The 26543-nt window shown below is 37.4% G+C and overlaps 1 long non-coding RNA gene across 1 annotated transcript; it reads right to left on the reverse strand.

Moving 5' to 3' along the window:
• Positions 1 to 3516: 3516 nt before the first annotated feature.
• LOC121378814 lies at positions 3517 to 26543 on the reverse strand. The gene is made up of 3 exons (XR_005958766.1): positions 26388 to 26543; positions 17425 to 17613; positions 3517 to 3560 (listed from the first exon to the last, which is right to left on the reverse strand). It is a non-coding gene; the product is annotated as an uncharacterized LOC121378814 (long non-coding RNA).

The following is a 26543-nucleotide window of genomic DNA, read 5'->3' on the forward strand; positions in this document are numbered from 1 at the left end:
GAATCGGGCAATCTCATGGAAATTATTGTGTCTGATGGAAACACTGTAGCACAAGCCACCGAATTCCCATCCCGTGATCCGTCTGTGTAAACAGGAATGTAATCACAGTACCGCTCTTGGATTTCCATGAAATGTTGTTTATAAATAACTGCATCTGTGCGATCTTTTTTTAGATGCACAAGATCGAATACAATTTTTGGTGGTTTGATACACCAAGGTGGCAAAATAAAATATGAAGGCGTTTCCAAAATGTCTGTTAAATCAATGTTGGAAACTGATAAAAACTGCTTAATGCGAAGACCAAATGTTCGAATCGCATTCGGTTTCGCATCAAATAACTTCATATATTTATTATCAAACACCGCATTGTGTGCAGGATGTTTTGGCATTGATTTAATCTTTGTAGCATACTGCAGAGAAAGCTTTGCACGTCTAGCACCCAAACTAGGTTCGTGTGCATCGACGTACAAGCTCTCCACAGGAGATGTTTTGAAAGCACCAAGACAAAGCCTAAGTCCCTGGTTGTGTATAGGATCTAGCATTTGCAAGTAAGACTTACGTGCTGACCCATACACAATGCACCCATAATCAACTTTAGACCGAACTAAAGATCTATAAAGTCGGAGCATAACCTTTCGATCTGCTCCCCATTCAGTCTTACCAATAACCTTTAAGATATTGAGGGCCTTTAAGCCCTTCTTTTTTACATACTGTAAATGAGGAACAAAAGATAGCCTCCTGTCAAAAATAACCCCCAGAAATTTGGTCTCCTCCACAACTGGAACCGGAGTTTTGTCCAGAAACAGCTGTGGATTTGTTGGATCCTTACCAGGCTTAGGAATAGGAATGACAATGGCTTTTCTCCAATCAGAAGGAAAGTCACCCGAAATCCAGATTTTGTTAAATATATTTAATAGAACCATTAAGGATGATTCAGGTAAGTGTTTTAAGAGTTGATAATGTATTTCATCTGGTCCTACCGAAGTATCATGGGCTCTACGTAGAGCGTCCTGCAACTCCTCCAAAGAGAAGTGCCTGTTGTATACTTCAACATTTTCAGATGAAAAGTTAATAGGTTGCTTTTCAGCTCTATTTCTGACAGACGTAAAAGCATCTGTAAACGGCTAATATGATAGTGTAGTTTATTACCTACGAGGTACAGCATAACGAGGGTCATATTTTTCGTACGATTTCCCTCGTATGTCATAACTAAATCGTATGTCCTCGTGACATTGTCGTTTAACGACTGGCTGTTGTAAGAGTACATTCCACAGATACTACTTTCTTCATTGATACATTTTTATTTCGAGTGTAAGCTGATCACATGCCGTAATGACAAATACGTGTTTTTAATTAATTTAATAAAACATTAATTGATATTTATGATAACTTGTATTATATTACGATGTAGTTGTGACACATCAAACACTTAATTATGAATATAACGTTCACAACTGTTAGAAATCTATACTAAGGTCGACGAGTCACTTTTCGCACCCTTGTTTTGGCTTCGCATATAATAAATGTAGCATATCTTACCGTAATATCCACAAAAACATCAACAACGCAAATGTTAAGATAAAACAAATAGCTTCCTCATTAAATGTGGAAGTAATTGACCATTCAACTCTTGTTTGTTACAGTGAATGGTGCCCCCAAAAAGAACATGTATCACGACAAAGTCCACCCCAGTAAATATAAATCTCGTATTCTTGCCAACTCATTCCTGGAGTCTGTGGGTCTTACAATTAAACACAACAAAGACTAATAAGTCGTGATACTGACATCCATCCGCAGGTGCATGCCAGGGAGCACAGGTACACCCACCAAGATTTCCCACCATTGCCAAACAGAAGCAACAGGTATCCCCACAGAAAAACCGATCATGCCGAGAGAAACCATCATCATCACAACGAAAATACTATGGTGCATTCCAGTGAACGGATGAATGGTCAACGGATGACAAACACTTATAATGCCAACATTTTCTCAACTCCAAATGACAGGATAAGCAATCAACAGGCATTAAACAACTATCCATTCTCAACTCACGTACCGTCTACAGTAAGAGACAGCAATGTTCCTTGGGGTTTCCCAGGGAGCGCTACCAGCAGGATGCCATTCACTGATCATCAGAGTGCTCAATATATACTGCAGCATCTCAATAATCTGTTCCGATATTCATGTACATAAATGTGTGCAAAACGTGAAGTGTATGTGAGAGAGGTGAAGTAGGGGGTTATATAGCCAATGGATCAGCATTCCGGAAGGTTGAATTTGATTAATGTTAACATCAAATTCACAATTTAATATTTCATTTTGGAATATACAAGGTATATCCGACTTAAAACGTGATGAATTTAATAAGTGTTTTAAAAACTTTCATGTTATTGGTCTCTCTGTGACATGGTCAGGAAACAAGAGTGACTTCAATTTCACAGGATATTTTTCAATTTCCAATCCACGTAAACAGTTTGTGCAAGCATCCCGTGGTGGATTGGCTTTTTTTAAAATGTAAAACACGTTTAAAGCCTTTTGTTTCTTTTGTAGCATTTAGTGAATTTACATTATGGATTAGAATTAGTAAAACGTTTTTATCGGTTGACAAAGATATATTTGTCTGCACTACTTATGTACCAACTGAAAATTCATCATATTGGAAAAATTTAACAACAGATCCCTTTAATGTCATAAGTAATGAAGTTTTAAAATATTCGCAGCATGGATCGATAATAATTGGAGGGGACTTTAACACTAGAACTGCTACCGAGTGTGGGTGTGTGAATAGTGATGGAGTCAATTTTCTTGAAAACATATATGTAGCGTCAGATATTTTTACTACCATAGAGACAAAAAGAAATAACCGAGATAATATAACAAACAAATTTGGACAATCCCTCATATCACTAGCAATTGCATCAAAATTAATTATTTTAAATGGTAGAACAGTTGGAGATCACTTGGGACAGTTTACATGCCACACGTACAATGGTCAGTGTTGTAGGTTATGTTCTTACATCTGAAGAACTCTACAGCCATGTGAAATATTTTAATATTAAACCACTTTCATGGACATCAGATCACTGTCAGCTCTCCCTAAAACTTAATATATCAGTTAGAAACAAAAAGTCACAGGAAAATCCAAAAAAAATCAGCCATAAATTCACGAAACGTAAACAAAGAAAATGGCACAACAATAACAGCATGCCATGTGTATACTCAGCAGTAATGTCAGATGAAAACAAAGAGGCACTCGATAGGTTCATTTTGATACCACCACCAACGTCGGATGTAGATGCAAGCTGCTATGACAACTTGTTTGAATCTATAGTAAATGCCATACATATATATGCTACTAAAAATCAGAATCTAAATAGACCTCTGAAGAAAAATCTTTGGTTTGACATAGAATGCGAAAATGCCAAATTGGCTATGGAATCTAATAATAATTTCAAGACATTCAATGCTAATGTAACCCTCTCTCGGTGGAAGTAAAAGAATGAGTCAACACTTCTATGCGAGTCCTACAAAATTTATTCTGTTGCCTCCAGGGAAAAAACCTACAATACATAAATTAAAACACTACTTACATTCTGTTCACATTGGTACATAATAAAAACATTTTTTTCTTAACGCGTTATCACGTATACAATGTTACATGTGACACGTACATAAAACCGTAATAAAAATAGTAATTAATAAAAACAAGTTGCTTACCAGAACATCTGGCTTCAGCTTACGCTAAACCCACAGCAGTCTAGGGGTGATAACTTATAGCTATCAATATGGCGGGGAAAAAAAATGGGATTTTTACCAGCATGCATTTCTACCTGTCATGTGTCAAAAGTCTTCAGTCAAGCGTAACCTGTCATTAACTTCACGTGTAACTGACAACACCCAACTTTCCAAAATAGTAACACAGCTGACCAATCCTTAAACTGACAATACCATTAAGAATACAATGCAGCCAGTCGTAACACTTAATAATTAAAGTGTAAAACCTGTAATAAAGTGAAATGTATGTTTATTAATATACAGACTTTAATGTGGTGCATTCATAATAATGCAATTGTACTATAATATATGATAAATTATTATTATTATAAATTATACAAAACAACCCCTGGTTACACTAATAACACACAAGAAACAAAGCAAAATGCATTTCTGTCCAAAAAGAAATATAAGCGATTAACCCGTCATAAAAAAAGGTCTCACAAAAGTGATCTTGTTTCAAAAGTTAGAATACCTAAGAATGACACAAAAGCTTTATGACATACAATTAACAGTATCAAGGATAAAAAAAAACCGAAGTGTTCCCTGATCCTCATGAATTAGTAGACTACTTTGAAAAGATCTACCAAGATCCAACCGTTAACTGTTCTTCTAATGAGGTTGATTATACTAATCTGCAGGATAACCAAGTGATTAATTCACCAATATTAGCACTGGAAATTATAGCATGTATTGAAGATATTAAGCTGAAAAAGGCACAGGGTGTAGACAATGTCAGTAATGAGCTTATCAAATGTCTCTTTCCATTAATACTAGACCATGTTGTCAAACTTTTCAATGATATATTGTCAATAGGCTATTTTCCTCCACAGTGGGCCCATTCAATAATTGTCCCTTTGCACAAAAAAGGTGACAAAAACAGACCCAAGTAACTATCGTGGAATCGCTTTAAGTAGTTGTATTGGTAAATTGTTTTGCAAATAATAGATAAACGAATTGTAGACTACCTACAACAAACCAACCAAACTGATATCTGTCAAGCTGGGTTCAGGCAAGAATTTAGAACAGATCACATATTTACACTAAAAACCCTGATTGATAAATATAAATGTAAACAGAAAAAGGTCTATGCATGTTTTGTAGATCTCAAACGAGCATTCGATTCTGTGGATAGAAGCAAATTATTTAATAAAATTGCTCTTATGGGGGTTACAGGTAATGTTTTAAAAATAATCGAATCTTTATATGTTAATGTTACATATAGTGTTCAGACTGATAAAGGCATATCACAACCATTCCAATCAAACATTGGTGTTCGCCAGGGCTGTATTTTATCTCCAACACTATTTACTATGTTCATTAATGACTTCCAAGAATATTTATGTAACATTGGAGATAAAGTATCACTAGACACAATGTGCTTAAGCCATCTACTTTTTGCAGACGATCTTCTACTTTTATCAGAAACCCCACATGGTCTACAACAGCTCCTTGATCAACTAGATATATATTGTAATGACAACAATCTTACTATTAATTTAAATAAAACAAAAATTGTTATTTTTGGTGGCCAAAGTACAACAAATAAGCTTACTTGGCATCTCTCGGGCAATAAAGTCCCAGTTGTAACAAAGTATACATATTTAGGGGTTCACTTTACTCAAAATGGAAATTTTAAAGAATGTTCCCGATCACTTTGGAGCAAAGGACTAGGTTGTTTTTACAAGATGCAGAAAGAATTCTCAAATGTTAACCTACCAGTAGACATTTCATGCCAGTTATTTAATTCTTTTGTTGAGCCTGTCCTTTTATATGCCAGTGAGGTTTGGGGTGCCCAGTTCATATCATTAAAATATTTTGACACTTTATTGCCAGAGAGAATCCTTTTAAAATTCTGTAAATCAACACTACAGGTTAATAGTAGTACCCATAATTGGGCCTCTAGAGCTGAGCTAGGTTTGTACCCACTCCTGTTGTCTGTGGTAAAAAGAATGTTACATTTTAACTCCCATATGCAAACTACGGACAACATTATTTTACAACATGCTTTCTCTGAATGCACAAGCCTTGAAAAGAAAAATATTGGTTGACTTCACAAATTATATTATTACATTGGTGAGTTGAATAAAAAAAACGAAGCACTGTCAATTATCCCATTCATCTTATAAATATAATTAAAACTAAGTATCACAATATTTTTAAAGAAAATCGTATAGTTCCAGCCAAAAGAGATGGATCCAGTAATAAGATGCGAACGTACAAATTATATAAACACAATATTCAACTAGAGCCATATTTATTACACTGTATACATCCAGAACACCGTAAAGCTTTTACTAAATTACGCCTCAGTGACCATAAATTAAAAATAGAGACTGGGCGCCATACAAAACCCTTCACTCCAGTGGAAGAACGTTTATGTGACCACTGCAATGTAATTGAAGATGAATACCATCATATCACAATATGTAAGAAATATAATAGTCAATGTGTCAAATTATATGCATATCTAACTTTCCATAATTACCTATTTACAAGTATGAGTATGCAAGAAAAATTTATATATATATTATGCAAAACCAAATCCAGCCTGTGCTGGTGCGGTATGCAAATTTGATTATACATGTATTGCCCATAATTAGTCCTTATTTAGTCATTTTGTTTGTTTCTTGTTTATGCATATGTTTTGTATCCAGTTCCATATGTGGAATGTTTATATGCAATAAAGTTTTTATCTTTTTTTTTTTTAATTATCTTGAAAGCCATATTTAGTAAAAGGTACAATGTTTTAATCACAAGATTTTCTTCAAACACATTCAGGTGCGTTAATAATGTTCAAACAAAAACAAATTCAATAGCAATTTTGCACTGGAATGTTTTTAGCATTCTTAAAACAGAAACGTGTATCCAATTTATAGTTATTGTAAGGAGATGAAAAGTGACGTCATTGGAACACTGACGTCATTCAAATTCAAAACTAATTATTTCAATTACTGTGCATTTGTTTCCTTTTTAGTATACACATGCTTTACAATTTACAGCTGTTGATACATGTGTACTCTTTACTTATGGGCGTATAAATATCACGTAACTTTAGAACAGGTTGTGATTTGGTTTTCGAGACATCAATGAACAAACATTACTCCGCCGTTAAGGAAACGTTATTTTGTAAACAATGACTGGAATGTTCATTTAGCAAAACAGTTCTACAGTAATAAACTGAATATTACATTCGTGTCCACGACAGACGATGTTTACGACACTCGTGCCTAAATTATCGCATATATTGTAAATCGACTGGAATGTGTTCTGTATTGTGATTGGTTAATTACATTCTTTTTCCGGGATCAAATAGACAATAACACCCGGAAAGCTAATGACGTCATTAGCAATTGGAACAGGCGAAGTTGACGATTCAAGGGTCTACAGTTACATTGTAGCCAGGTATTTTTCTCAAGAAATACAAAATATGCAGTTAGTACCGTAGAAAAACGATTCAGTTTACAATGGACATAACCATATTGAGTTTTTAGATTTGCGGGAATCAAATAGACGATAACACCCGCAAATCTAAAAACTCAATATGGTTATCTCCTAAATATCCTCTATTTATTTATCATAAAACGGTCAAATAAAGAAGTCACCTTTTCAGCCATCTTTGTTCGTGTAAAATAATCGTTTATTTATCGAATGGATGGGAGAAAAAGACTCCATCATATGCGGTCAAGCCTCCTCCCGGGTTGACATTTCCACCACCTCGGGTGTACTTTTTCTACCCCACATGACCCCATATGATGGAGTCTATTAATATATAAATAGAGGTTATTACCAGTGTTTTTTGGTATCGTCAATATCATATATTAGGAATAAAATTTGTATTATGCGAGCCTCTAGCTTACAAGTTATCTTGTTGTTTTTGCATAATCATTCTGGTAATGGTAATGATAATAATGATTAAAAGACGATTATATGATTATCGAAAAGCGATCAGCAATGTTACTCGTTAAATTACGTTTCATTATTATCATTCAAAATAAGGCAGAAAGCATGGTTATTGGAAAACTGTTTTTAATATTTATCTGGAGATAACATAATCTCATTAAAGTTTAAAATAATGTAATCTCAGTCTCAACAAACACAATCTATAAACGGATCGACGAGTCTTCGGCAATACACGAGCAGTAACCAGGGTGTGTGTTTTACGCCCGCGCGTCGAGCATAAAAAGAGAGCGACTGAAAAAATGACACCATTTTTGTCTTTTTTTTCAAAACAAGATGGCTTGGAAATTTCCTAATGTAGTTCGTTGGTTGCGTGATTCGGTGTTTTATTGTACTACCTCAAGGAGTAACAAGGTGGACAAACACCCTGTCCAACAAACCTGTTCGTCACCAAATTTGATACCATTACAAATGACAAGGTCGTGGAATGTTGGGGAGAAGATCCAAAAGAATTCCTGTTGGTATATGGAAAGGACCTACCTCCCATAGATATACTTTAGGGCTGGTAGGAAGGTCACCGGCGACGGAGCCAAAGCGCAAAGGCCCTTTTCAGGGCCACCAACCCTCCTGAATGAGAGCAAGAACTTCAGATTACATCAACATTAATACTATTGTTCATGAAGTCTATGGCCCGTGCTTATAACACTTAGTCTACACTTTAACATAATGCTATATGGACGGACTATAAGTAAATATGATGGCTTGGAAATTTCTTAATGTAGTTAGTTGGTTGCGTGATTCGGTGTTTTGTTGTACTACCCAGAGGAGTAACAAGGTGGACAAACCTGTTCGTCACCAAATTTTATACCATTACAATGACAAGGTCGTGGAATGTTGGGGAAAAGATCCTAAAGAATTCCTGTTGGTATATGGAAAGGACCTACCTCCCATAGATATACTTTAGGGCAGGTAGGAAGAAGTTCACCGGCGACGGAGCCAAACCACATGATCCCATTAAAGTTTAAAATAATGTAATCTCAACAAACACAATCTATAAACGATTCGACGAGTCTTCGGCAATACACGAGGAGTAAACAGGGTGTGTGTTTTACGCCCGTGCGTCGAGCATAAAAAGAGAGCGACTGAAAAAATGACACCATTTTTGTCTTTTTTTTCAAAACAAGATTGCTTGGAAATTTCCTAATGTAGTTCGTTGGTTGCGTGATTCGGTGTTTTATTGTACTACCTCGAGGAGTAACAAGGTGGACAAACACCCTGTCCAACAAACCTGTTCGTCACCAAATTTGATACCATTACAAATGACAAGGTCGTGGAATGTTGGGGAGAAGATCCTAAAGAATTCCTGTTAGTATATGGAAAGGACCTACCTCCCATAGATATACTTTAGGGCAGGTAGGACTTTAGGGCAGGTAGGAAGGTCACCGGCGACGGAGCCAATGCACAAAGGCCCTTTTCAGGGCCACCAACCCTCCTGAATGAGAGCAAGAACTTCAGATTACATCAACATTAATACTATTGTTCATGAAGTCTATGGCCCGTGCTTATAACACTTAGTCTACACTTTAACATAATGCTATATGGACGGACTATAAGTAAATATGATGGCTTGGAAATTTCTTAATGTAGTTAGTTGGTTGCGTGATTCGGTGTTTTGTTGTACTACCCAGAGGAGTAACAAGGTGGACAAACCTGTTCGTCACCAAATTTTATACCATTACAATGACAAGGTCGTGGAATGTTGGGGAAAAGATCCTAAAGAATTCCTGTTGGTATATGGAAAGGACCTACCTCCCATAGATATACTTTAGGGCAGGTAGGAAGAAGTTCACCGGCGACGGAGCCAAACCACATGATCCCATTAAAGTTTAAAATAATGTAATCTCAACAAACACAATCTATAAACGATTCGACGAGTCTTCGGCAATACACGAGGAGTAAACAGGGTGTGTGTTTTACGCCCGTGCGTCGAGCATAAAAAGAGAGCGACTGAAAAAATGACACCATTTTTGTCTTTTTTTTCAAAACAAGATTGCTTGGAAATTTCCTAATGTAGTTCGTTGGTTGCGTGATTCGGTGTTTTATTGTACTACCTCGAGGAGTAACAAGGTGGACAAACACCCTGTCCAACAAACCTGTTCGTCACCAAATTTGATACCATTACAAATGACAAGGTCGTGGAATGTTGGGGAGAAGATCCTAAAGAATTCCTGTTAGTATATGGAAAGGACCTACCTCCCATAGATATACTTTAGGGCAGGTAGGACTTTAGGGCAGGTAGGAAGGTCACCGGCGACGGAGCCAATGCACAAAGGCCCTTTTCAGGGCCACCAACCCTCCTGAATGAGAGCAAGAACTTCAGATTACATCAACATTAATACTATTGTTCATGAAGTCTATGGCCCGTGCTTATAACACTTAGTCTACACTTTAACATAATGCTATATGGACGGACTATAAGTAAATATGATGGCTTGGAAATTTCTTAATGTAGTTAGTTGGTTGCGTGATTCGGTGTTTTGTTGTACTACCCAGAGGAGTAACAAGGTGGACAAACCTGTTCGTCACCAAATTTTATACCATTACAATGACAAGGTCGTGGAATGTTGGGGAAAAGATCCTAAAGAATTCCTGTTGGTATATGGAAAGGACCTACCTCCCATAGATATACTTTAGGGCAGGTAGGAAGAAGTTCACCGGCGACGGAGCCAAACCACATGATCCCATTAAAGTTTAAAATAATGTAATCTCAACAAACACAATCTATAAACGATTCGACGAGTCTTCGGCAATACACGAGGAGTAAACAGGGTGTGTGTTTTACGCCCGTGCGTCGAGCATAAAAAGAGAGCGACTGAAAAAATGACACCATTTTTGTCTTTTTTTTCAAAACAAGATTGCTTGGAAATTTCCTAATGTAGTTCGTTGGTTGCGTGATTCGGTGTTTTATTGTACTACCTCGAGGAGTAACAAGGTGGACAAACACCCTGTCCAACAAACCTGTTCGTCACCAAATTTGATACCATTACAAATGACAAGGTCGTGGAATGTTGGGGAGAAGATCCTAAAGAATTCCTGTTGGTATATGGAAAGGACCTACCTCCCATAGATATACTTTAGGGCAGGTAGGACTTTAGGGCAGGTAGGAAGGTCACCAGCGACGGAGCCAATGCACAAAGGCCCTTTTCAGGGCCACCAACCCTCCTGAATGAGAGCAAGAACTTCAGATTACATCAACATTAATACTATTGTTCATGAAGTCTATGGCCCATGCTTATAAAACTTAGTCTACACTTTAACACAATGCTATTTGGACGGACTATAAGTAAATATGATGGCTTGGAAATTTCTTAATGTAGTTCGTTGGTTGCGTGATTCGGTGTTTTGTTGTACTACCCAGAGGAGTAACAAGGTGGACAAACCTGTTCGTCACCAAATTTGATACCATCACAAATGACAAGGTCGTGGAATGTTGGGGAGAAGATCCAAAAGAATTCCTGTTGGTATATGGAAAGGACCTACCTCCCATAGATATACTTTAGGGCAGGTAGGACTTTAGGGCAGGTAGGAAGGTCACCGGCGACGGAGCCAAAGCGCAAAGGCCCTTTTCAGGGCCACCAACCCTCCTGAATGAGAGCAAGAACTTCAGATTACATCAACATTAATACTATTGTTCATGAAGTCTATGGCCCGTGCTTATAAAACTTAGTCTACACTTTAACACAATGCTATTTGGACGGACTATAAGTAAATATGATGGCTTGGAAATTTCTTAATGTAGTTCGTTGGTTGCGTGATTCGGTGTTTTGTTGTACTACCCAGAGGAGTAACAAGGTGGACAAACCTGTTCATCACCAAATTTGATACCATCAGAAATGACAAGGTCGTGGAATGTTGGGGAGAAGATCCAAAAGAATTCCTGTTGGTATATGGAAAGAACCTACCTCCCATAGATATACTTTAGGGCAGGTAGGAAGGTCACCGGCGACGGAGCCAAAGCGCAAAGGCCCTTTTCAGGGCCACCAACCCTCCTGAACGAGAGCAAGAACTTCAGATTACATCAACATTAATACTATTGTTCATGAAGTCTATGGCCCGTGCTTATAACACTTAGTCTACACTTTAACATGCTATTTGGACGGACTATAAGTAAATATGATGGCTTGGAAATTTCTTAATGTAGTTCGTTGGTTGTGTGATTCGGTGTTTTGTTGTACTACCCAGAGGAGTAACAAGGTGGACAAACCTGTTCGTCACCAAATCTGATACCATTTGAAATGACAAGGTCAAGAATGTTGGGGAGAAGATGCAAAAGAATTCCTGCTGGTATATGGAAAGGACCTACCTCCCATAGATATACTTTAGGGCTGGTAGGAAGGTCACCAGCGACGGAGCCAAAGCGCAAAGGCCCTTTTCAGGGCCACCAACCCTCCTGAATGAGAGCAAGAACTTCAGATTACATCAACATTAATACTATTGTTCATGAAGTCTATGGCCCGTGCTTATAACACTTAGTCTACACTTTAACATAATGCTATTTGGACGGACTATAAGTAAATATGATGGCTTGGAAATTTCTTAATGTAGTTCGTTGGTTGCGTGATTCGGTGTTTTGTTGTACTACCCAGAGGAGTAACAAGGTGGACAAACCTGTTCGTCACCAAATTTGATACCATCACAAATGACAAGGTCGTGGAATGTTGGGGAGAAGATCCAAAAGAATTCCTGTTGGTATATGGAAAGGACCTACCTCCCATAGATATACTTTAGGGCAGGTAGGAAGGTCACCGGCGACGGAGCCAAAGCGCAAAGGCCCTTTTCAGGGCCACCAACCCTCCTGAATGAGAGCAAGAACTTCAGATTACATCAACATTAATACTATTGTTCATGAAGTCTATGGCCCGTGCTTATAAAACTTAGTCTACACTTTAACACAATGCTATTTGGACGGACTATAAGTAAATATGATGGCTTGGAAATTTCTTAATGTAGTTCGTTGGTTGCGTGATTCGGTGTTTTGTTGTACTACCCAGAGGAGTAACAAGGTGGACAAACCTGTTCATCACCAAATTTGATACCATCACAAATGACAAGGTCGTGGAATGTTGGGGAGAAGATCCAAAAGAATTCCTGTTGGTATATGGAAAGAACCTACCTCCCATAGATATACTTTAGGGCAGGTAGGAAGGTCACCGGCGACGGAGCCAAAGCGCAAAGGCCCTTTTCAGGGCCACCAACCCTCCTGAACGAGAGCAAGAACTTCAGATTACATCAACATTAATACTATTGTTCATGAAGTCTATGGCCCGTGCTTATAACACTTAGTCTACACTTTAACATGCTATTTGGACGGACTATAAGTAAATATGATGGCTTGGAAATTTCTTAATGTAGTTCGTTGGTTGTGTGATTCGGTGTTTTGTTGTACTACCCAGAGGAGTAACAAGGTGGACAAACCTGTTCGTCACCAAATCTGATACCATTTGAAATGACAAGGTCAAGAATGTTGGGGAGAAGATGCAAAAGAATTCCTGCTGGTATATGGAAAGGACCTACCTCCCATAGATATACTTTAGGGCTGGTAGGAAGGTCACCAGCGACGGAGCCAAAGCGCAAAGGCCCTTTTCAGGGCCACCAACCCTCCTGAATGAGAGCAAGAACTTCAGATTACATCAACATTAATACTATTGTTCATGAAGTCTATGGCCCGTGCTTATAACACTTAGTCTACACTTTAACATAATGCTATTTGGACGGACTATAAGTAAATATGATGGCTTGGAAATTTCTTAATGTAGTTCGTTGGTTGCGTGATTCGGTGTTTTGTTGTACTACCCAGAGGAGTAACAAGGTGGACAAACCTGTTCGTCACCAAATTTTATACCATTACAAATGACAAGGTCGTGGAATGTTGGGGAAAAGATCCTAAAGAATTCCTGTTGGTATATGGAAAGGACCTACCTCCCATAGATATACTTTAGGGCAGGTAGGAAGAAGGTCACCGGCGACGGAGCCAAACCACATGATCCCATTAAAGTTTAAAATAATGTAATCTCAACAAACACAATCTATAAACGATTCGACGAGTCTTCGGCAATACACGAGGAGTAAACAGGGTGTGTGTTTTACGCCCGCGCGTCGAGCATAAAAAGAGAGCGACTGAAAAAATGACACCATTTTTGTCTTTTTTTTTCAAAACAAGATGGCTTGGAAATTTCCTAATGTAGTTCGTTGGTTGCGTGATTCGGTGTTTTATTGTACTACCTCGAGGAGTAACAAGGTGGACAAACACCCTGTCCAACAAACCTGTTCGTCACCAAATTTGATACCATTACAAATGACAAGGTCGTGGAATGTTGGGGAGAAGATCCTAAAGAATTCCTGTTAGTATATGGAAAGGACCTACCTCCCATAGATATACTTTAGGGCAGGTAGGACTTTAGGGCAGGTAGGAAGGTCACCGGCGACGGAGCCAATGCACAAAGGCCCTTTTCAGGGCCACCAACCCTCCTGAATGAGAGCAAGAACTTCAGATTACATCAACATTAATACTATTGTTCATGAAGTCTATGGCCCGTGCTTATAAAACTTAGTCTACACTTTAACACAATGCTATTTGGACGGACTATAAGTAAATATGATGGCTTGGACATTTCTTAATGTAGTTCGTTGGTTGCGTGATTCGGTGTTTTGTTGTACTACCCAGAGGAGTAACAAGGTGGACAAACCTGTTCGTCACCAAATTTGATACCATCACAAATGTCAAGGTCGTGGAATGTTGGGGAGAAGATCCAAAAGAATTCCTGTTGGTATATGGAAAGGACCTACCTCCCATAGATATACTTTAGGGCAGGTAGGAAGGTCACCGGCGACGGAGCCAAAGCGCAAAGGCCCTTTTCAGGGCCACCAACCCTCCTGAATGAGAGCAAGAACTTCAGATTACATCAACATTAATACTATTGTTCATGAAGTCTATGGCCCGTGCTTATAAAACTTAGTCTACACTTTAACACAATGCTATTTGGACGGACTATAAGTAAATATGATGGCTTGGAAATTTCTTAATGTAGTTCGTTGGTTGCGTGATTCGGTGTTTTGTTGTACTACCCAGAGGAGTAACAAGGTGGACAAACCTGTTCGTCACCAAATTTGATACCATCACAAATGACAAGGTCGTGGAATGTTGGGGAGAAGATCCAAAAGAATTCCTGTTGGTATATGGAAAGGACCTACCTCCCATAGATATACTTTAGGGCAGGTAGGAAGAAGGTCACCGGCGACGGAGCCAAACCACATGATCCCATTAAAGTTTAAAATAATGTAATCTCAACAAAAACAATCTATAAACGATTCGACGAGTCTTCGGCAATACACGAGGAGTAAACAGGGTGTGTGTTTTACGCCCGCGCGTCGAGCATAAAAAGAGAGCGACTGAAAAAATGACACCATTTTTGTCTTTTTTTTCAAAACAAGATGGCTTGGAAATTTCCTAATGTAGTTCGTTGGTTGCGTGATTCGGTGTTTTATTGTACTACCTCGAGGAGTAACAAGGTGGACAAACACCCTGTCCAACAAACCTGTTCGTCACCAAATTTGATACCATTACAAATGACAAGGTCGTGGAATGTTGGGGAGAAGATCCTAAAGAATTCCTGTTAGTATATGGAAAGGACCTACCTCCCATAGATATACTTTAGGGCAGGTAGGACTTTAGGGCAGGTAGGAAGGTCACCGGCGACGGAGCCAATGCACAAAGGCCCTTTTCAGGGCCACCAACCCTCCTGAATGAGAGCAAGAACTTCAGATTACATCAACATTAATACTATTGTTCATGAAGTCTATGGCCCGTGCTTATAAAACTTAGTCTACACTTTAACACAATGCTATTTGGACGGACTATAAGTAAATATAATGGCTTGGAAATTTCTTAATGTAGTTCGTTGGTTGCGTGATTCGGTGTTTTGTTGTACTACCCAGAGGAGTAACATAGTGGACAAACCTGTTCGTCACCAAATTTGATACCATCACAAATGACAAGGTCGTGGAATGTTGGGGAGAAGATCCAAAAGAATTCCTGTTGGTATATGGAAAGAACCTACCTCCCATAGATATACTTTAGGGCAGGTAGGAAGAAGGTCACCGGCGACGGAGCCAAAGCGCAAAGGCCCTTTTCAGGGCCACCAACCCTCCTGAATGAGTGTAAGAACTTTAGATTACATCAACACTATTGTTCATGAAGTCTAGGGCCCGTGCTTATAAAACTTAAAGTCTACACTTTAACATAATGCTATTTGGACGGACTATAAGTAAATATGAAAAGCGAATACATATACAGAACTTCACATACGTTGTTTTGTTTATTTTGCTACAAGGTCTCGTGGTAGGCTATGTTCTTTAGCAAAATAAACGATTGCAATAAATAGGAAGCGAAAACAACGTATGTGAAGTTCTGTATTTATGACATACCTTCTTTTATGTTTTACAAAAACGGTTTTTAATTTTACATCATCACTGTATGGGAGCGACACCGGATATTGGTACTAAGCGAAGCGATAGAAATGTGTGAGAAGGCTACACGTGAGGTAAGATTTCTGAACATTACTACATTTATAAGTAACACACATGAACCAGATTTTACGCATTCATTTATAACAATTTCCGCCATCAACCAAACCTAAAAGTATACTGATTCAATTGGATATTTTTGATAAACCTAATTGAACATGTCATCTAGTACCGGCAAAATGTTGCCTCTGTCAACTTCATGTGCAGTAAAAACAGTTTCTAATGACTTAGATTCATACTTATTATGTCATTTCTGTTTGATTATTTTCTACTATTAACTTAGATGTGCATTTAATTTTGTTTAATTTTCACAAAGAAAAATATTTCAAAGGTATACGTTGGCTTGAATGTAGAGTGTACGGCTGATTGGTTTTACTCCGTATGGAAGGTATACGGCTTCTTGAAAACAACATTTTTCTTAAATGCCATATTTTAAAAATATTAAGCATTATATCGTGTATATAACAAATAAATTTTATCAAGACACCCAAAACCATGTACATGTAAAAAAAATTAATTTGGGAAACGTTTGAGGCAATGGAAGTGATAAAAACGAAAAATTCCTATAAAAATGGATTAAGGTAATTAAGTGATGTGATACGATGTAATTGAACAATTATATTATGCAAACAATTATTTTTCTATTTCCAGGATGTTAAGGTATGCCGAAGCATATGTTCCACTTTCAGACATTATATCTCACCTAACGATTGAACATAGAGACAAGTACCTAAAATTTACACGTCACGATGGAACGTCATCAAAACTGCAATTTTAAAATCATTCCAGAGTTGTGTAAAGAACATGGGAGAACAATTACCATTAAAACAGGGGAGGTAAAGATACATCTATCTCGACCTAATATCGCTCCAAAAGACAGTCCATGTTCAAAACGTTTCAAAGTCTCTGAGGATAGCAACGTAGATTTCAACACTACTACAGAACTTGAAGACAGTCAGTGTCAAAATATTGTATCTATGAAAGCTACATTGTTTATAAAGAGATTATTTCACTTCTTCCATCAGTGATAGAAGAACTGAAACGCATAGGAAAAATAGAAGAATTGTTTAATAAAATCTTTTGTATGTTTATTTTTGACATTATTTTTGAAATTATAGCCAAAGCGACTTTTGTAGATCTTCCCACACATGTCACAAATGTACGTACGAGGATCTGATGACGATTTTATTGGAGTACTTGTCATTGGTTGTGGATGCATCCTCTTGACATGTTTATTCAAGTTGCATTTGTTCTTTGTTGTGTATCCATACGCTTATCAGGACATCTTCTAACACTTTCGGGCTCAATGTCTATTTCAGCTGAAATATCCAGTGATGCATTGGATACATCCATGTTCTGAAATATTACAGTATTATTTTTATTTAAGAAAATGTTGTCAAAAAGCACTACCACTTTATTAATAAATAGGTACAAAGAGTAACTTAAAATATGTTAATAGACATAGTATGCTAAATAGAGATTAACTACATCATACTGCTGTTTTGTTCATCTAGGACTCTACAGAGGTAAACATCCCGAAATAATCAGAAAACACGCTACTACGGTTTATAACTATGTAGATTTCACTTGTATGTATGTACTGGTGACATGTATTGGTTCCGTGAACTGTGTTTTAACTTTACATGTAGGTAGTTTGAGGCCGTGAAAATAATTCATGTCCTAAATAGCTGGATCCAACAAAAATTTAATTTGTATTATGTAGATACAAATTAATCACATACACTTTGGGATAAAAACAATTATATATTTGGTATACCCACTGCCTATGATTGGTGGGTGGGGTTACACTACTTTGTATCAATAACTGATAACCTATACATTGTCTATGCGGTATTGTAATAATGTTTTAGCGGTCTGCCTTTGTCAGTACGCCGTACACTACCATACCAAAGGTATGACCATGGGCGTATGGGGACTCTTTGATTTCGGGGGGCTGGAGGGGTTGATTTGCCCGAAATTTTACCCAGATAAAAACCGCCCGAATTTGGGGGGGGGGGGGGGGGCAATTGCCCCCCGGGTCGTACGCCCATGGGTATGACAACGTTTGACGTCACTTTGCGCTGCATATCTGCCACCAGCTTAAATAACTCAGTTTTCAACACACATATTACAGCTTCCCAATGAAATACAGTGATAGTAAATAGATGTACATACACAGAGTTTTATCGTCTTTCCAACAGATAAAATTATTTAATTTGTAATTCGGTTAAAACTACACCAATAACGATTTTGAAGAGAGCTCTGTCAGTGACGTCGCGTAACAAGTATGGCGTCGCGGCCATTTTACAGCTGATAAGGTCACATGATAATTTTGTCTTAACGCGGTGTCTGACGTCAATGGCTTCTTTTAGAAGTGTTTTGAGGTATTTAAGACGTGGCTCATTATAGAGAAAGGTCGATTTTGTCACTGATAACGAAATGTGATATTTTAAATGTACTTTGAAAAACACTAAACTTCAATTGGATTTTGAATATATTTCTATACTTCGGCAAATCGATTTCACATATTCAGTTGTTAAATTGAACCTATTTCTATGTTTTCTTTGAAGCTTCAAGTAATTTCACCCTGGCGCATTTGAGCGCAAGGCGTCTTAACTGGGGTTGTCTCAGCAGTCATGGCGGCAGTCATTTTATCAATCCCATAATGCATCGCTTCAAGGTGGCACTGCCTATTGTCCGAACCAAATTGTTAACAACTACAAAAAATTACTCTCCTACCTTTAATTGCCGTTAGATTTCCTCCAAAGTTTGTCCAGACACAAATCGCAAAAGAAACACTACAAAAATACAGATTCCACACACGAGACTGCAACGATATCGCCGATATTGTCTTTGCTGAGATTGCATAGGGAAAAATACATGCAGTTTTCTGCCGTCTGCCATGTTGCTTGTTTATGGAATACTCTTCAAGAGGGGTGAAAGCCTCCAAAGTATGTGACACAATTACTATGAAATCGATGATCTCTAGTGCTATCATTAAAATAATAATAATAATAATTAAAAATAATAATATGACGTCATCACGTTTGCTTTTATATCATAACATGTTATGACGTTGTTAGATTAAGTCCTATCCTTTCACCCCTCTTGAAGAATATTCCATAAAAAGTTAAAATGGCAGCTGATACAAAATTACATGCTTTTTTCCCTATGCGCTCTCAGCGAAGTCGATACAGGTGACATGGTTATCATCTGGTATGTGGAATATGTGTCATTGTAATGGTTTTTTCAAGATTTGTGTCTGGACAAACTTTGGAGGAAATCTAACGGCAATTAAAGGTAGGAGAGTAATTTTTCGTAGTTGTTAACAATTTGGTTCGGACAATAGTGTGTTACATGCGTTTTAGTTTTTAAAAATAAATATTAGGGCCTAAGTTGCTGAAATTGCGTTTTGTTATAACTGACCATGTGTCAAATATCGGAGGTGAATCTAGCCCAAATACATTATGGCTAGCGAGCTCTCACCAACAATTACATTGTTTTGGTTGTTTCTTGCATGGAAATTGTCTTCCTTTTTTTAAAGCTGCAATCTCACCTCATATTAATTAGCATAACATCATATAAACACACCTACAGTAGGTAGAACAACGAAAAAATAAAAAAATAAATATGTGGTCAAACTTTTTATTTCAAGCAAAAATATGTACCAAAAAATGTAAATGAATGAAAACCGGACGGAAAAATATTTAGTGGTTAGAAAGTTATAGCCCTTTCAAGTTTGGCGTGCTGTGAAATATGTCTGCCAAATTTGACTCGCTTTTCTAAACTTGCCGGTTAAACTCATCTACTAACCACCATGTGTATATTTCACTTTAAAATCGATCTGAAACACGCCAACTATTATTCTTGAATATGTAATAGTGTTCTTGAAGCCACTGGAAAATGGTAACATATACCATTAATGATTATAATGTTACAATGTAACCATGAACCCTAACGTCGTTACATAAACGTAAAATCGGAAAATAAGCAATACAAAGCGACGTTGTTGTTTTCACAACTTAATATATTTAGTTAGCCTATCAGGACAATGCACCGATACCCCATTCATTTCCAACTTCTATTATGCATAAATAGTGAAACAATGTTACATAAAAAGTAAAGGCAGTGCACATGGGCGTTTGAATGAGCACGTGACAAAAGCTAGTGACAGGGACTAGTCCATTATAATATAATAGGATAAAACAGTCTATTTAATGATAGAAAGAAAGAAATGTTTTATTTAATGACGCACTCAACACATTTTAATTACGGTTATATGGCGTCAGACATATGGTTAAGGACCACACAGATATTGAAAGAGGAAACCCGCTGTCGCCACTTCATGGGCTACTCTTTCCGATTTGCAGTAAGGGATCTTTTATATGCACCATTCCACAGACAGGATAGCACATACCACGGCCTTTGATATACCAGTCGTGGTGCACTGGCTGTGATGAGAAATAGCCCAATGGGCCCACCGACGGGGATCGATCCCAGACCGACCGCGCATCGAGCGAGCGCTTTACCACTGGGCTACGTCCCGCCCCCTATTTAATGATAGTGAATATATTTTGTAGAAAAATAAAGATGGTGGCGGGGGAGGGGTTGACGGGTCTTTTGGGGTGGGGGTGGTGGGGTGTTGTTTTTTTTGGTGGGGGAGTTCATGATTTAAGCTGAGTAACAAAAAATACATTTGGAAAAAATATATAAAAGGCTGAAAAATATATATTTTTAAATCATAATAATAGAAATGTGATTTATGATCGTGAAAATATTTCGAAGAAAAATAAATGGTGTTCGAGGGTGGGTGTGTGACGTGTCTTCTTTTTTGGGGGTGGTGGTTTGGTGGGGGAGGTCTTGATAATAATAATAATAATACAAATGCGATTATTGCATGCCACTGTAAATATAGATAGAAAATGTGCGTGTTCGTCTGGGTTATGTTTGTTTTTGTTCTTGATTTGTTGTTGTTTGTTTTGGGTTTTGTTTTGTTGTGTGTGGGGGTTTTTTGGGTTTTTTTTTTTGGGGGGGGGGGGGGGGGGCGTGTGTGTGTTTGCCGAGGGGAAGGGTATTTTGTATTTTATTTTGGGGTGGGGTTGGTGTTGTTACTGGGGTGGTTTGGGGGTGGTGGTGGATTGGGTTATTTTTTTATTTTTATTTTTATGTTTATTTATTTTGATTTGCCTGCCAGTTATGCTTACAATCATGTGTACAACAATGTCTTCATTTTAACATGTTGGACATCTAGGCCCTGCCTATCTTGAAAAATCGACATGCAAGACTAACATAAACATATTTATACAAATACTAATTTTACAGTTACTAGGTCGATGTTTTTAGGATAAATTATGTTTGCTGTTATTACAGCAAAATTTGCAATTTAGCATGTTTATAATACAATTTAATGTACATATAAAATTAATTTGAAACATTGAAACGAAATATTTTGTAAAACAGGCGCCTGTGCAGGAATTGTGTAGAAAGAAAGAAAGAAATGTTTTATTTAACGACGCACTCAACACATTTTTATTTACGATTATATGGCGTCAGACATATGGTTAAGGACCACACAGATTTTGAGAGGAAACCCGCTGTCGCCACATAGGCTACTCTTTTACGACAGGCAGCAAGGGATCTTTTATTTGCGCTTCCTACAGGCAGGATATCACAAACCATGGCCTTTGTTGAACCAGTTATGGATCACTGGTCGGTGCAAGTGGTTTACACCTACCCATTGAGCCTTGCGGAGCACTCACTCAAGGTTTGGAGTCGGTATCTGGATTAAAAATCCCATGCCTCGACTGGAATCCGAACCCAGTACCTACCAGCCTGTAGACCGATGGCCTGCCACCGAGGCTGGTATAAAAATTGTGTAGAAGTCTAGACTGTGTCTAGCAAAGGTTTTTGTGTGTGTATTGGGGTGGGGTGGGGTGGGGTCATGTTTCCCTGGAAAATACATTAAAAAAGAACAATATAGCATGTGGGGGAGGGTACTGTGTGCTGATCGGAATATTACCTAAAATATCTAAAAAAAACCCCACCTATTTAACTATTAAAATTGTGTTACTGTCACACACAATTCTTTATAAAAACTATAGGTGTGTTTCTATGAAGTTATGCTAATTAATGTGAGGCGAGATTGCAGCTTTAAAAAAAGGAAGACAATAATGTATTTGGGCTAGATTCACCTCTGATATTTGACACATGGTCAGTTATAACAAAACGCAATTTCAGCAACTGAGGCCCTAATATTTATTTTTAAAAACTAAAAGACATGTAACACTCTATTGTCCGAACCAAATTGTTAACAACTACGAAAAATTACTCTCCAACCTTTAATTGCCGTTAAATTTCCTCCAAAGTTTGTCCAGACACAAATCTTGAAAAAACCATTACAATGACACAGATTCCACATACCAGATGATAACCATGTCACCTATATCGACTTCGCTGAGAGCGCATAGGGGGAAAAAGCATGTAATTTTGTATCAGCTGCCATTTTGACTTTTTATGGAATATTCTTCAAGAGGGGTGAAAGGATAGGACTATCTAACAACGTCATAACATGTTATGATATAAAAGCAAACGTGACGACGTCATATTATTATTATTTTTTATTATTATTACTATTATTATTATTTTAATGATACCACTAGAGTTCATCGATTTCATAGTAATTGTGTCACATACTTTGGAGGCTTTCACCCCTCTTGAAGAGTATTCCATAAACAAGTAACATGGCAGACGGCAGAAAACTGCATGTATTTTTCACTATGCAATCTCAGCAAAGACAATATCGGCGACATCGTTGCAGTCTCGTGTGTGGAATCTGTATATTTGTAGTGTTTGTTTTTGCGATTTGTGTCTGGACAAACTTTGGAGGAAATCTAACGGCAATTAAAGGTAGGAGAGCAATTTTTTGTAGTTGTTAACAATTTGGTTCGGACAATAGGCAGTGCCACCTTGAAGCGATGCATTATGGGATTGATAAAATGGCTGCCGCCATGACTGCTGAGACAACCCCCGTTAGGACACCTTGCGCTCAAATGCGCTAGGGTGAAATGACTTGAAACTTCAAAGAAAACATAGAAATAGGTTCAATTTAACAACTGAATATGTGAACTCGATGTGCCGAAGTATAGAAATATATTCAAAATCCATTTGAAGTTCAGTGTTTTTCAAAGTACATTTAAAATATCACATTTCGTTATCAGTGACAAAATCGATCCTTCTCTATAATGAGCCACGTCTTAAATCCCTCAAAACACTTCTAACAGAAGCCTTTGACGTCAGACGCCGCGTTAAGACAAAATTATCATGTGACCCTATCAGCTGTAAAAATGGCCGCGACGTCATACTTGTTACGCGACGTCATTGACAGAGCTCTCTTGAAAATCGTTACTGGTGTAGTTTTAACCGAATTACAAATTAAATAATTATATCTGTTGGAAAGACGATAAAACGCTGTGTATGTACATCTATTTAATACCACTGTATTTCATTGGGAAGCTGTAATATGTGTGTTGAAAAGTGAGTCATTTAAGCTGGTGGCAGATATGCAGCGCAAAGTGACGTCAAACTTTGTCATACCTACCTACAGTTTTTATAAAGAATTGTGTGTGACAGTAACATAAATTTAATAGTTAAATAATTTTTGTTTAGATATTTTAGGTAATATTCCGATCAGCACACAGTACCCTCCCCCACATGCTATATTGGGTTTTTTAAAATGTATTTTCCAGGGAAACATGACCTACCCCCACCCCCACCCCAACACACACACACAAAAACCTTTGCTAGCCAGTCTATTGTCCAAACCAAATTGTTAACAACTACGAAAAATTACTCTCCTACCTTTAATTGCCGTTAGATTTCCTCCAAAGTTTGTCCAGACAGAAATCTTTAAAAAACCATTACAATGACACAGATTCCACATACCAGATGATAACTATGTTACCTATATCGACTTCGCTGAGTGCGCATAGGGCAAAAAGCATGTAATTTTGTGTCAGCTGCCATTTTGACTTTTTATGGAATATTCTTCAAGAGGGGTGAAAGGATAGGACTTAATCTAACAACGTCATAACATGTTATAATATAAAAGCAAACGTGATGACGTCATATTATTATTATTTTTTTTTTTAATGATACCACTAGAGATCATTAATTTCATATTAATTGTGTCACATACTTTGGAGGGTTTCCCCCCTCTTGAAGAGTATTCCATAAACAAGCAACATGGCAGACAGCAGAAAACTGCATGTATTTTTCCTTATGCAATCTCAGCAAAGACGATATCGGCGATATCGTTGCAGTCTCGTGTGTGGAATCTGTATATTTGTAGTGGTATTTTTGCGATTTGTGTCTGGACAAACTTTGGAGGTAATCTAACGGTAATTAAAGGTAGGAGAGTAATTTTTTGTGGTTGTTAACAATTTGGTTCGGACAATAGACCTCTACACAATTTCCTGCACAGGCGCCTGTTTTACAAAATATTTCGTTTCAATGCTTCAAATTAATTTTATATGTACATTAAAATGTATTATAAACATGCTAAATTGCAAATTTTGCTGTAATAAGAGCAAAAATAATTTATCCTATTGTCTGAACCAAATTGTTAACAACTACGTCAAATTACTCTCCTACCTTTAATTGCCGTTAGATTTCCTCCAAAGTTTGTCCAGACACAAATCTTGAAAAAACCATTACAATGACACAGATTCCACATACCAGATAATAACCATGTCACCTATATCGACTTCGCTGAGAGCGCATTGGGGAAAAAGCATGTAATTTTGTATCAGCTGCCATTTTGACTTTTTATGGAATATTCTTCAAGAGGGGTGAAAGGATAGGACTTAATCTAACAACGTCATAACATGTTATGATATAAAAGCAAACGTGATGACGTCATATTATTAATTTTTATTATTATTATTATTATTTTAATGATACCACTAGAGATCAACGATTTCATAGTAACTGTTTCAAATACTTTGGAGGCTTTCACCCCTCTTGAAGAGTATTCCATAAACAAGCAACATGGCAGACGGCAGAAAACTGCATGTATTTCTCCCTATGCAATCTCAGCAAAGACAATATCGGCGACATCGTTGCAGTCTCGTGTGTGGAATCTGTATATTTGTAGTGGGTTTTTTTGCGATTTGTGTCTGGACAAACTTTTGAGGAAATCTAACGGCAATTAAATGTAGGAGAGTAATTTTTTGTAGTTGTTAACAATTTGGTTCGGACAATAAAAACATTGTTAACAACTACAAAATATTACTCTCCTACCTTTAATTACCGTTTGATTTCCTCCAAAGTTTGTCCAGACACAAATCTTGAAAAAACCCATTACAATGACATGGATTCCACATACCAGATGACAACTATGTCACCTATATCGACTTCGCTGATAGCGCATTGGGCAAAAAGCATGTAATTTTGTATCAGCTGCCATTTTGACTTTTTATGGAATATTCTTCAAGAGGGGTGAAAGGATAGGACTTAATCTAACGATGTCATAACATGTTATGATATAAAAGCAAACGTGATGACGTCATATTATTTATTATTATTTTTTATTATTATTATTATTAATTTTTTTTAATGATACCACTAGAGATAATTGATTTCATATTAATTGTGTCACATACTTTGGAGGCTTTCACCCCTCTTGAAGAGTATTCCATAAACAAGGAACATGGCAGACGGCAGAAAACTGCATGTATTTTTCCCTATGCAATCTCAGCAAAGACGATATCGGCGACATCGTTGCAGTCTCGTTTGTGGAATCTGTATATTTGTAGTGGTTTGTTTGCGATTTGTGTCTGGACAAACTTTGGAGGAACTCTAACGGCAATTAAAGGTAGGAGAGTAATTTTTTGTAGTTGTTAACAATTTGGTTCGGACAATAAGTCATTAGAAACTGCTTTTACTGCACATGAAGTTGACAGACACAACATTTTGCCGGTACTAGATGACATGTTAAATGAGCTTTATCAAATATATCCAACTAAATCAGTATACTTTTAGGTTTGGTTGATGGCGGAAATTGTTATAAATGAATGTGTAAAATCTGGTTCATGTGTATTACTTATAAATGTAGTAATTTTCAGAAATCTCACCTCACGTGTAGCCTTCTCACACATTTCTATCGCTTCGCTTAGTACCAATACTCGGTGTCGCTCCCATACAGTGAGCATAGCAACACTGTTAAATCTATGATGAAAACTCCTTTCATGGATTTGCTTAACGTTAAAAGTCATACTCTGCGGCAGCCT

This window comes from Gigantopelta aegis, chromosome 8 (assembly GCF_016097555.1).
Source record: "Gigantopelta aegis isolate Gae_Host chromosome 8, Gae_host_genome, whole genome shotgun sequence".
NCBI lineage: Eukaryota > Metazoa > Mollusca > Gastropoda > Neomphalida > Peltospiridae > Gigantopelta > Gigantopelta aegis.